At 43.0% G+C, this 12,859-nt stretch overlaps 1 protein-coding gene across 2 annotated transcripts in view; it reads left to right on the top strand.

Annotated features, from left to right (window-relative positions):
- Cacna2d3 (calcium voltage-gated channel auxiliary subunit alpha2delta 3) overlaps positions 1–12,859 on the top strand; it is an 844,799-nt gene that overhangs the window by 219,511 nt on the left and 612,429 nt on the right. The gene's annotated exons all lie outside the window — the stretch shown is intronic.

The following is a 12,859-nucleotide window of genomic DNA, read 5'->3' as shown; positions in this document are numbered from 1 at the left end:
TGATGTAGATCTGTTTTTATTTTTATAGAAAGCTAGCTCATATGATAAAAAGATCTTGTCACAAAGCAATATGCATAGTTTCCTACCAGTGGTGTAAATAAAAGTTTATGTCTACATAAAGAAATTTGGAAGAGTAAATTCCTAAAATTTACAGTTGCTGAAAAGAGAAACACAAAGTAATATAAAAATACCTGGATTTAAAGCTTGAGAGATGGAGAGGTGTGGTCATCCAGGGCTCTGTTAACATAGAGCTTACCATCACCAGGACTGCCTGGTCCATTGATGTCCACTTAGTTCCCAGGCATAGCTATTCCTACTCTGTCCTTGAAATCACTGAGTTTATAACCAATATATTCATCAGTCAGAAATGGCTACAACCTCATTCAGGGAACATAATTGTCTTAAGCAGATGAAGTTTGAAAACTTCTAGGCAGGACACTTAATAGCTCTTGTAATTACGGTGCCTACCTTGTGAAAGCTAGCTGGAGGCATGGTCCCAGTTGCCATCCATATGGTCATCATCATTATCAATGTTGTCATGCTACTGAGTATGTCCATTGCTCCTTCCATATGACATGTCTATTGGTTAAGTGGGGGCACTTGTGGCTGCAGAGTATGGAAAGAGAGCACAGAGAGGGCACGCCTGTTTTTTAGGCTGGGACTCTGGTAGCAGGCTGGTGACGTATAACATAATCCTACAGTGTCCCCCATTGGTTCTTGTGTTCAAACACTTGATCCCCAGCTGTTTAGGACAGCTGTGGCACCTTTAGAAAGTAAAGCCCTGCTAGAGGAAGTAGGTTATGCTGCCCTGGCTTTGAGGTTTCACTTCCTGTCCCTACTTCCTGGTTACTCTTTGTATCATGGCTGTGGATACAATGTGACCAGCCAGCCTCTAACTCTGCTACCCTGCCTTCCCTACTGTGATAGACTGTGTCCCTTGGAACTGTAAGCCAGAACAAAGCCTCTCTTTCCTTAAAGTGCTCCTTATAAGGTATTTGGTCACAGCAGAGAGAACAATAAGATCCTTTCTTACTTGCTAAGCTTCTGTGCTCTGTGCTGCACACACATCATGCCACTTAAATGATAGGGCTCTGTGAAATTAGATTAATAAAACTGTGAAGTGGAAGCTGGGGGAAGATGATTCCAGGTAATATAATAGTTTAAGATGATATGGGGTTCTTCTCTCTCCAAACCCCCAGCTCAGACTTGTCCCAAGATTTTCTTCACCTTTAATATTTGAGGAATCCAGCCCTAGTTTAGGCTCTTAGTTGGCAAATGTCTTCCTTGTCAAGTTGTGTGTTTTCTTCCAGTCTCTAAGAAGTCTTGACCTAGTGGAAATCATTCCCCGTCTGATCTCATTGGTAGAATTAGAAACAAAAACAAAACAAACAAGAACCAAAGCACCAGAGTGGCAATCTCTTCCCTTGCTAGCACACTAGAATGATGACTGGAGCCATATCTCTCAGGTGGAGGAGGAGATGAAGAATGCTCAAAGCGTCTACATTTGAATATGCAGCACTTATCTTGCTGTGCAGGCAACTTATGGAAAAAAATAATTAATCAAACTTCATTCTAGGAAAAGAGCATTAAGCCTTCATCAACAACAACACAGAGACCTTGCCCTGACAGGAACGCAACAATAAAGGAGTTATTTTAGCAGAATTAACAGGAAGAAATTAGCCCCGCATATCCTTCCTTTTTATCACAGTGTGGTACATTTACATATTTTGAAATTCCACATTTGCATAGTCAATGACTTTAAATTAGACTCTCACATCTCCTCCCTGATGTTTGTCATGTGTGTAACTTGTCTTAATAACTGAGTAGTTAGAATTTAAAATAACAGCTATTTAATCATTGTCCCCCCTCCTTCCCCCCAACACAGAACATCATTACTCTTGCATTCTTTTAAGGTAAGCTTTACTGGGATGTATTTCACATATGACTGAGACACATGTGTATTTGCTTAGGCTGTTCCGAAACACATTGGATACATTTGTGAGTCAAGTTCGGGCTCTCTGATTTATCTGGGAACTGCAGCTGTGAATGGAAGGGTTGAGGAACGCTTTGAACTAATACCCGTTGGGATTAGGATGAAGGGTACGTTTCTTTAAGAGCGCCTGTCATGTCAAGAAGAAGCAATAAAAACTCAAATAGAGATGCAGCTTACTATTTGTCATCTCTCTTTGCCCTAAGCTCCCTTTATCTATCCATCACCTGCATAGAGGTGCACAGTGCTCACCTATCTGGGACCACTTTTCCTGGGATGTGTCACCTAGAGGATAGGCTATGTATCAGACTGTCCTGGGACCTCAGGTGACACACTGTTAGAGCCTTTGGGGAGATAATTACCGGGCAGGAGTTAGAGGAGGAGAGAGATCTATGTCTAGGTGGTGCCTAAGTAAAAGAAGTTGGACAGCAAAACTGACTGACCACCTTCTAGGCTGGCATATGGCTCAGGGCAGAAGTCACAGCAGAGAGGGATGGAGAGTGGAGTACAGTAAGGAGTTAAGAAAGGAAGTAGATGGTGGTAAGTTGGCTTCTAGCAAAACTAGGCTTCTTGTGAACTCTGTAGGGTGGAGCTCGGGTGACAGAAGCAGTTTATTGCTCTATTTATTTGAATGCTTCCCCCAAACACCTACGAGGGTAGAATTCAGATGTGTTTCATTCCATGCCCAGTACCTCCCAAACTTAACTTGGTGGACAACAAGAGTTCTTGGACAAGTCTTGGCTCCTTTGTGGCTGGCCATCTCTCCTATCCACCTCACTGAGCATACTCTAAGGGCTGTGTACCATCCGTAGAGTGTAGAGCCCACTCAGTGCTTGGAAGCAATCCTTACAGGTCCCAGAATCCTGTGCAAAAAGACCCTCACTTCACTTCCAGCTCAGTTAGCAGATGGACCAGTTCAAGACTGTTCTATTTTGGGAAGTCTGCCACCCAACAAGAGCAATTAGTGGGTGGCAGGAACCTAGTAGGGACCAGCCCAAGAGGGACAATCACCTGTTAATTCTACAGCATACATCCCACTGGGCCTCAATCCTGAAAGCAGTTATAGAGAGAAAGGCTATAATTTGCTGACTTTCAGTAATGGCTTCTTAAAGCAGGTGCTCTTAGTGTGTCTGGGGGATCCTAGCAATTTTCAGAGTCTGGCTTTGGAAGGACCTTCTTTTGTGGATGCAGGACCACAGCGCATTTGCCTACAGTGCATCTTCTGCTTCTGTGGCATTTAATTGTGGAGATACCCAGAAAACCCTTGGGAAGCTGGCTCATTGCTTCTTTGTGGAGCAGAGTATCTGACAGCCTGGTATCTTGGAAAGCTGAGGATAGCTACCATTCTTGTGAGACCTGAGCCCCATTCCCAATTCCTTCACCTGTAAAATGGACATCTTGACATGTGACCAGGTCCAGCTGAGGGTAGTGGTAGGTCAGTGTTTGAGTCCAGGTCACGTGCTACCTGTTTAAGTAGAGACAGCCATGCGAGTGACATCAGGACCAATGTGGGGACAAATAAGGAGACATGGTACAGCATGATCCTAGCTCTTGGCTGTGAGAAGACTTGGTGAGGGTGAGTTTTATCAGCAACGTGAATGTGGAACATAACAGGCCAGGGGGACCTGGCTCTGGTCCCATCTCAGTCATTTAATAGAGAAACCATCTTGTCTGACTCACTTGAACTCCTTACATTCCAATATTGTCAGCTATGCAGCAGGGTTACAATCCCTAGCCAATATGAGGAACTTTCTATGTAACGTTCTTTACCTCAGTGTCTGTCTTGTATGGTGTTAGCCTCCAATCCAAACGCCTGCACCTGTCATCACATCAGCTATGCTGGCCTGCAAAGGGCATCATTGTGGGCCCTGTGGGTAGGGGCATCCCCATACAGAAGGAAGGGCTAGGGAGGGTCACTGGACTCTCACCTAAGTACCCAGCCACATCTCCCAGCCATTTGCATGTGATTTATCCTAATTGCATATGGCCTCAGCAGTTGCTGGGAGAGGTAACGGCAGTTCTCAGCCTGTGGGTCATGACCCCTTTGACAAACCTCTGTCTCCAAAAATACTTACAGTACAATTCATAACAGTAGCAAAATTACATTTATGAAGTAGCCACAAAATAATTTTATGGATGTGGGGGTCACCATACCATGAGGAACTGTATTAAAAGGTCTCAGCATTAGGAAGGTTGAGAACCATTGGGCTTGAGTAGGAAGGCTGGAGAAGGTTCATGGGAAGGAATTTTGTCTATGGGGGCTATGGAGAGGCCATGATGCATTCTGGGTGAAGACTTCCTAGTGTGTCTACTTTAAGGTCACCCATGCCCTGTAAGTAAGCCTAGTAAACTCATTGGTTCCGGGGGTGAACTTTGGTGGACTCCAACTTCAGTTTGTCATTGGGACCTTAGGAGAAAGGGGTTGTTTATGTATCTTCCAGGGAAGGAAATTCTGTGTGTGTGTGCATGCATGTGTGGGGTTGACTATAGTCCATAAAAACATGGAGATCTAGAAGGAAGGGTTTTGAAGGCTACAAATAAAGGTAGGGAGAGGGAAATGGTAATTAGCCTTTTGTGATTGGTGAACAGGCTGCACAGACGGTTCCTCTTATTTGACATGATCATTGCTTGATTGAAGCAGAGCAGCTTTGGTTGCCCACAAGAGGCCCTCATGAGAGTGGTCACGTTAGCATCTTATCCCTGGCGCCAGTTGGAGGAATCGAAAGGTTTTCATGAGCTCTTCAATGCAGGCTCCTTCCTTCTCCGAGACTCCAGTTACCACTGCATAGGAGGTAAACAGTTGACTAGGACAGGACCATTGATCATTTAAATTCCAGTAAGCTGTTCTCCAGTCATCCCGATAGCGTGGCTGTCCATCATTCAGCCATGCTCTTGTAAGTAGCCCCCTCCCAATCATTGGTTCACCAGGCTGGATTTGAATGAAATCCTTTCTTGGACCTGTCAGTGCCCTGCCTTTTGGGGATGAACATGTACCTCTTTACATCTCCTAAGGAGGTCATTACAATAGCAGTCTCTGTGTGTGTTGAATTATTACACTATACCCCACTCACATGTTCAGTTCCATGACACACATTATTTTAGGGAGGTCCCTTAGAGTAAACTTTACCTCCTCAGTATCCCAGGTGGAGAGCCCCCATCTACCATCTCCTATTTACAAGGAAGCATCCTGTTTGGTGCAGGCTGGCTTCCTCAGGAGCCTGTCAGCAAGCAGGGTTCCCAGAAGAATGATGAACAAGTAGTCCAGGTGGAACACGTCTTTGTTTTCTGGAGGCCAAGGGAACATGATTCCTGGTGTTGCCAGATCCTCTCACTGTCATTGCTTGTTTGAGGAAAGTCAGAGCAGGAAATCCAAAAGAGTGTTTAGATGAGGAAACTAACCTGAGCTCAGGTTAGTGGCCAGGCTTTAGTGTACTGAAGCCCATGTGGAGCCCAGGGCTGATTATACCTGCCCAGAGACTTTAGCAGTTACATATTCATTGTAAACTGCACCAGATCAAAAGTAACTAGCCATGTTCTTTAAAGAAAATTCATGAAAGTTATGGGAGATATTTTAAAGAAATGCAGTGAATAGAGAGCAAGGAGGCCACTCGCACTGGCATGATGATTTGGAGGGTGATTGGAGACTCTTTTGAACCAGCCATGAGGGAACATGAGGGATATGGCCAGGAGAAGCAGTGAATAACCCATGTTGATCTTTAATGAAATAATAGCAAATGAAATGAAAAGCATTTAAAACACCCATTCATTTTATACATACATAGTTATAGATATCCGTCAAGTCTGTCTGTTAGGCTGTATGCCAGAAAGGGAGGAGAACAGGGTTTGTGAAGGGTAGGTCTGAAGTGGGCAAGAGAGGGGCCAAGGGTGATTATATGTTTTGAACATGAGTAACTCAACTTTCTGTGTAAGCAGACAGAGTGAGAGACAGATGACAGACAGATGGCTACGCCAGGCAGGCCACTGTGGTGCATGATGATGATGATGTGCCAATGTCTGAGGCCTTATCCTTGGTACAAAGGAAGACTATCACTCATAATTAGCTGACTTTCTTTGTGCTTGGCCTTTTCTCGTGTTTTATATGTATCGAGCACACACATACCTTTTTAACAACCCTTAGGAGGTTGGTAGTTGACCTGGCTTGCTTCGTGTTGCTAGAACTCAATTCAGGAGGCTGGATAGTTTATAAAAGACAGGCATTTGTTCTGTCATAGTTCAGTAGGTCAGAGGTCCAAAATCAAGGTCCTGGCAGATGGTAAGGGTCTTCTTACTGCACCTTCCTTGTAGAAGATAAAAGTCAAGTGCCTTCCTAAGAACACCAATTTCAAGTGCCAGGGAGGAGCTCACATCACCTATATGCCTGTTAAGACCCCACGTCTCAATGTTGTTATGTTGACAACACTCTAATTGGAGAGGGAACATATTCAAGCTGAAGCTGTAGTATTGTCACTCTTTAAGACAGAAGAAGAAAGTTAAGGATCATGGAGGAAAGCGTGGTAGTACAGATGCACACAGTTTTGTCCAAATGCCCATATCTATCAATACCCTGCCCTTGTATCTTAAGGATGCCTTTAAAAAAAATGGGAGCACTTGCAGCAGCACCCAGGCTAAAGTCTGAATTGCTTGAGTCCTACTCTCCCTATAGGAGTGGACAATGGAGTTGTCCTATAACAGTTGAAGGCCCTGTTGGGACACCAGGTTGGATCTTTCTTAGCACAGGATAGCTTCTCAGTGTGGCCACTTGCCAGTCCTGATATTTGAGTTAGTGCCTCCAAAGCTCATGCTTTATCATTCTTTGCTCCTTGGGTCTTTGGCCATATTATCTCAGTGCCATTTCCTGTCTTTTAATTTCCTTTAATGTTCAAATGGCCTTTTATACATGCATCTGAATGCTTGCCTCTCGGACTGAGGGGCTGTGTGAACCTAAGCTTACCAGGCTAGGCTGGATGGCTGAGTCACTGGGATGCTCTGTATCGATTTAATTATCCACACTAGATCAAGATATGGACTCCTCCCTTTTTCTGGGGTTGGGAGCATGGCTCAGTGGGAAAAGTGCTTGCTGTGCAGATATGAGGACCTGAGTTCAAAACCCCGGCCTCTGTGAAAACCCCGGCATGTACCCTGTACCCTGTATCTTAAGGGCCTGTACCCTGAGCACTGGGGAGCAGAGACAAGCAGATTCTGGGGGCTCCTGGCTAGACACATCTAACCAAAACAAGGAGCTCCAAGTTCAGTGAGATATACTGACCCAAAAGCTATGATGGAGGAGTATCAAGGATGATATCCAATGTCCACACATATCCACTCGAGTGAGTGTACTTGCCCACACATGTGTACACACACACACACACACACACACACACACACACACACACACACACACACCTGCCCCTTCTCCTTCAAAATGCCTGGGTACCTTTCATGTCATTTTTGGCTGAGCGGCTACTGACAGAGCTGTACCAGGGCTCCCAAAGGCAAACAACACCAGTAAATAGCAGTGACAATAGAAGGTGATGGAAGAAGCAACCAGCTCAGAAGCTGCTGTAACTCGTCATCCGGTAATGATTCTGTTTTATTATGGAGGGCAAATTACAGCAATCACTAGTGCACAAAGGCGCTGTAGCAAGAAAACACCCGGGAACAATGTTTTTCTCCTGAAGCTTGGTGATGGGTCCCAGGAATAAAACTAACTTGTTTACTTTGGACCAGAAAGGAACACAAGACCTCTCTAGCCTGCTGTGGTGTGCACGCCTTTTATGAACTAAGCATGTTGTGAGCATGTGGCTATTGACGCATAAAAGACGGCAAACCTGGAAACGTCCAGCCATGTTCTTTCTTTGTCTTCTCTCCTCTTTATATTATTAGCCCAATGAGCATATGTGTGTGTGTATGTATGTGTGTATGTATGTGTGTATATGTGTGTGTATGTGCATATGTGTGTATGTATGTATATTTGTATGTGTGTGTATATGTATTGCATATATGTGTATGTGTGTATATGTATGTTTGTGTGTATATGTATATATATATATATATATATATATATGTGTACTTGTGTGATGATGAACTATGAGAATATGAATATTTAGCCTACTAATTACCAGTTTATAGACACTATCTTTTTTCCTTTTAATATATTTTTTAAAATTGTTTACTGTCTAGGTATGCCTGTGCATGCATGTACATACCTTGGCACATGGATAGAAGTCAGAGGACAACTTGTGGGGGTTGATTCTCTCTTTACACATGGGTTTGGCAGCTTGAACTCAGCCTATTAGGCTCAGTGCAGGTACTATTACCAGCTGAGCCATTGTGTTGCCTCGAGACTGTGATTCTCATGTTCCCCAACATGCCATCCAAAGAGTTTGTGTATTACAGACATTTGACTTCAGTGAAGAAGATAGATCTTGGATTCCTCTGGATCCTGGTTCAAGTCCTGGCGCTGCCTTTTGGGAGCCATGTGACTAAAGGAAGGTGCTTTTCTCTCTGTGCCCCAGGAAGGCCAGATGAAAAATGAGGGCTTTGACTGACCTGATTCTTGGGGTATGAGGAATGTATGACCTTTAACATGAGTCCTGATTCTGGATACGTACAAGATACTCATTAATTGTTGTTTCTAGTTATCACTTGGTACCTCAGCCAGTGTGTCTTTGTCTCCACAGACCTCCCAGTTTCCCCAGAGCCTTGTTACTTTCACTGACTTTGGCATTTTCAATCTTTGGAGTTTCTTTGTACCAGGAATGGTATGGATCCAGGAAGCTAATTTTTAATTATAGGCACCTGATCACTCCCATCATTTCTTATTTCTTTTATAATGAAATCAAAAGCAATTGGTAGACCCACTGCATGATTCTGGCCCTTGCTAACTCTCCAGCCCTACCCCTGCTGAATCCCCACAGGGACCTCTATTAGACTGCCAGTTAATTCCTTAGACATTTTCACTCCAGTGTCTATGATTAGCAAGCTCTCTCTGAATAGAATCCTGTTGGCCTGAATCTGATTACTCTACTTACTCATCGTTCACCCAGACTCTCCTTTGGACATCCTTGGATGCCTTGTCTAAAAGGGAGACAAAATGCCACCTCTACCTCCCTTTATCTCCCATACCATTGAGCTATTATTTTCTCTCATGTTGTCCTTTTATATGTTTTCCTTATGAAATTCATCAGTGTATGTCTTAGTATTCTTTTGCTGTGAAGAGACACTATGACCAAAATAACTCTTATAAAGGAAAGCATTTCATTGGGAGCTTGATTAAAGTGTCAGAGGCATAGAAAGCTTTGCATCCTGATTCTCAGGCAAACAGGGAGAGAGAGAGAGAGAGAGAGAGAGAGAGAGAGAGAGAGAGAGAGAGAGAGAGAGAGAGATTGAGATTGATTGAGAGACAGACAGGATCTGGCATAGACTTTTGAAAGCTCAAAGCCTACCTCCAGCGACACATCTCCAACAAGAACACTACTCCTCCAACAAGGCCACATGTTCTAACCTTCCCAAACAGCTCACCAACTGGGGACTGAGCATCCAAATCTATGAGCCTAGGGGACCATTCTCAGTCAGACCTCCACAGTGTGTCACATCACCTTTTATATGATAGTCACCTTTCTCTACTAGAGCGAATTAACTGAGGTAGATGAACATATAATATAAATGGGTTACTTTGCCTCATAGTTTTGGCATTTTCAGTTCATGGTTGGTTAGCCCTTATGTGTTTGGGAGGCATGATAGCAAAGAAAGGCCACTCACCTCATGGCTGGGATATAAGGGAAGAAAAATGACCTTCAGTAGAGCTTTCAATGACACACTCTAAAAGAACTAAAGACCACCTACTAGATCCTGCCTCTCCAAGTTCCTCTGCCTCTTATAGTGTCTGCTAGGAACCAAGCCTTTAAAACACTGTGCCTTGGGGGATTTATTAGTCAGGGTTCTGTAGAGAAACAGAACTTTGAGAGTGAATATATATATATATGTGTATATATATATATATATATATATATAATATATTACATATAAATTATAATTTACTATATTATCACATACAAGTAGATTTTATATATGTATATGTGTGTGTGTATGTGAGAGAAAGAGAGAGAGAGAGAGGGAGAGAGAGAGAGAGAGATTGAGAGAGAGAGAGAGAGAGAGAGGATGGATGAGAATTTCTTAGAATGGTTTGAAGGAGGGGCCAGGTGGTGGTGGCGCACACCTTTAATCCCAGCACTCGGGAAGCAGAGCCAGGTGGATCTCTGTGAGTTCGAGGCCAGCCTGGTCTATAGAGTGAGATCCAGGAAAGGCACGAAGCTACACAGGGAAATCCTGTCTCAGAAAAACCAAAAAAAAAAAAAAAAAAAAAAAAAAAAGAATGGTTTGAAGGCTAATCCAACAATTGCTATTTACTAGTGAAAAGTCCAAGAATCCAGTAATTGTTAAGTGCATGAGGCTGGATGTCTCAACTGGTCTTCAGTATATATCAGAATCATGGAATCATGAAGAAGCAGATTCTAATATTAATGAGGGAATGGACTAGCTAGGGAGAGCAAGCAATCAGAGAGCAAGCTTCCTTCTTCCATGTCTTTTATATGGGCTGCCAGCAGAAAGTGTAGACCAGATTAAAGGTGGATCTTCCCACCTCAAAAGACTCAAATTGAAAGTGGGTCTTCCCACTTCAAATGGTTTAGTTAGGAAAAAAAAATCCCTCACAGATGTGCCCAGCTGCTTGGTTTTTAATCACTTCTAGATGTAGTCAAGTTGACAACCAAGAAGAGCCATCCCAAGTGACATTATGGTGCCTACTTACAGCACCTTCCAGTGCATCTTGCTTTCATTTTTTTTTTTCACTCTAGAATCTGAGTCCCTAGAGGAGAAAGACTGTCCTGTGTGTCTTGGTCACCAAGGACAGTGCCTCCTATAGCATAGGTGCTCAGTGAAATAATGTGTGTAATCAGTCAGACTTCTAGTGAGCCAGAGAGTTGATCAGAATAGTTCATTTACCAAAGATTTGAAATCCAAGTAATTAAAAAATATCCTCACCAGTTCTAAGCATTCTAAAATGTAAGGCCACAACATAGTTTTTTGCAAGTGGGTTGTAGAATACACTCTAGAAGTTAAGTGTTAAAAACTCCTAATGACACTGTAGTGTGTCTTCAGTTTCAGGGTGGGAAGTGACGAGATCCAAAATTGCTTCAAATTCTGATTTTCTTGTGGCTTTAAAGGGTATAATTTGTGAGATAATGTGCAGATATTTATGGGGTAGTCATGACTTTTGTACTCATGTGTTTATCGATGGCAGACAGTTTTTTGGGAAAAAGAGTTTTCCAATGATAATGAGTTGCAGTGGTCAGCTCATTTATGATGGACAGTCACAAAAGGAAAAATGACTCTGCTGAAGAAACACATTTCCAGGAAGCAGTTACAGGCATGTGAATACCAGTTTTTCAAAGATATTTACAATATCATCGCTTCTAATGTTATTCAGGTGAGTATAATATTATCATTTTTCTCTACCAATATTTTATTATGAAAATGTTCAAATGTATATATAGCAAAATTAAGACAAACATCCCTCGTCTGTCCATCTGTCTTTCCCTCTAGTCATCCATGAATACATCTTACTTTTGGTGTATTTCAGAGTAAATTTTAGACTTGTCAATAGCATCTTGAGGGGAGACAAGGTACTGGCTTCAAGCAATCCCATTTCCCCAGTCTCCCAAGTACCTTAGATTACAGGTGTGCCCTGCCATACCTGGTTGTTGCTAGTACTTTTAACAATGTTTTTTTAAAATATAAGGTCATACTTGAAAACACTCAGTATGAAAGAGGGGAAATAACATACTTATTCAGAAGATGATAGCAAAAGAATTGGAAGAAGAAAGGCCCATGAGATACTTCAGTGCTGCATAATATTCCATCTCAGTTAGTCGAAGAACGTTCTGTTAGGAAGTGTTACACCGGGAAGACATGACAATCTCTAACCAGAGGAAACATTTGGATCTCTGTTGTCCCCTCTATACAGCAACTGTTAATTCACTTCCTGATTTTTTTCATAAGGTTCTGTTCCTTTATGACTTCTGATCTATAAAATGTGGGCGGTCTGCTAAATAGGTCACCACACTCTTTGCCATGGGGGAGAAGGCCCAAGTGTCCCTGACTCCATCATCTCTCTACCTGACCTTGCCTCCTGGCATCTTCTGCTCTACTAATGCCTCTCTGTCCTCCCCCTGATTGTTCCTGCCTTCTGTTCCCTTACCTGGACCTCTTGTGCCCTAGAGAGGCATGCCATGTGTTCTGGACTTTGTTTTCATTTCTATTTAAATGTCAGTTCTCGGAGACTTTCCTTGGTCACCTAAAATAACACCCGTGGTCATTTTGGCCATGTGACTCATCACATTCCTCTTTTTGCATAAGAGTCTCTGAGTTATGCCTTTGTTCTTTGCGACTAAAGAAATCCAGAAGAAAGTGTGCATTCCTTCAAACTGCCCTCAGAGCTTGTTTGCTCTATCTTCCATACTTCCTAAGTTTTCAGATTCCACCCATGGCTGACTGGCTACTTCATAATAAAGCCCCTCGGGGCAGATTACCTGACCTGGTCCCCAAGTTCTGAGCTATAGTGCTCATCCACTCTCACCTTGATGGGTAACTTGATGGAGATGTAACTGGAGACCATGTAGAGGTATGATGAAGACTGGAGGTGTAGTGTAGACGTACAGAAGGGACTTCTCCTTGACATCAGATACCCACAGATAGATGGCTTTGTACATGGGAATGAGAGCCTGGGAATGAGATCTTGGCATTTGCTTGTCTGTGTACTCAAAGTCCTGAGAGGCTGGCAAGAATTGGTAGTATCTCCTGAAATTGATG

This window comes from Onychomys torridus, chromosome 9 (genome assembly GCF_903995425.1).
Source record: "Onychomys torridus chromosome 9, mOncTor1.1, whole genome shotgun sequence".
In the NCBI taxonomy this organism is placed as follows: Eukaryota; Metazoa; Chordata; class Mammalia; order Rodentia; family Cricetidae; genus Onychomys; species Onychomys torridus.
The sequence above is the reverse complement of the archived record's forward strand: the minus strand, read 5'-3'. Positions and strand labels throughout refer to the sequence as shown.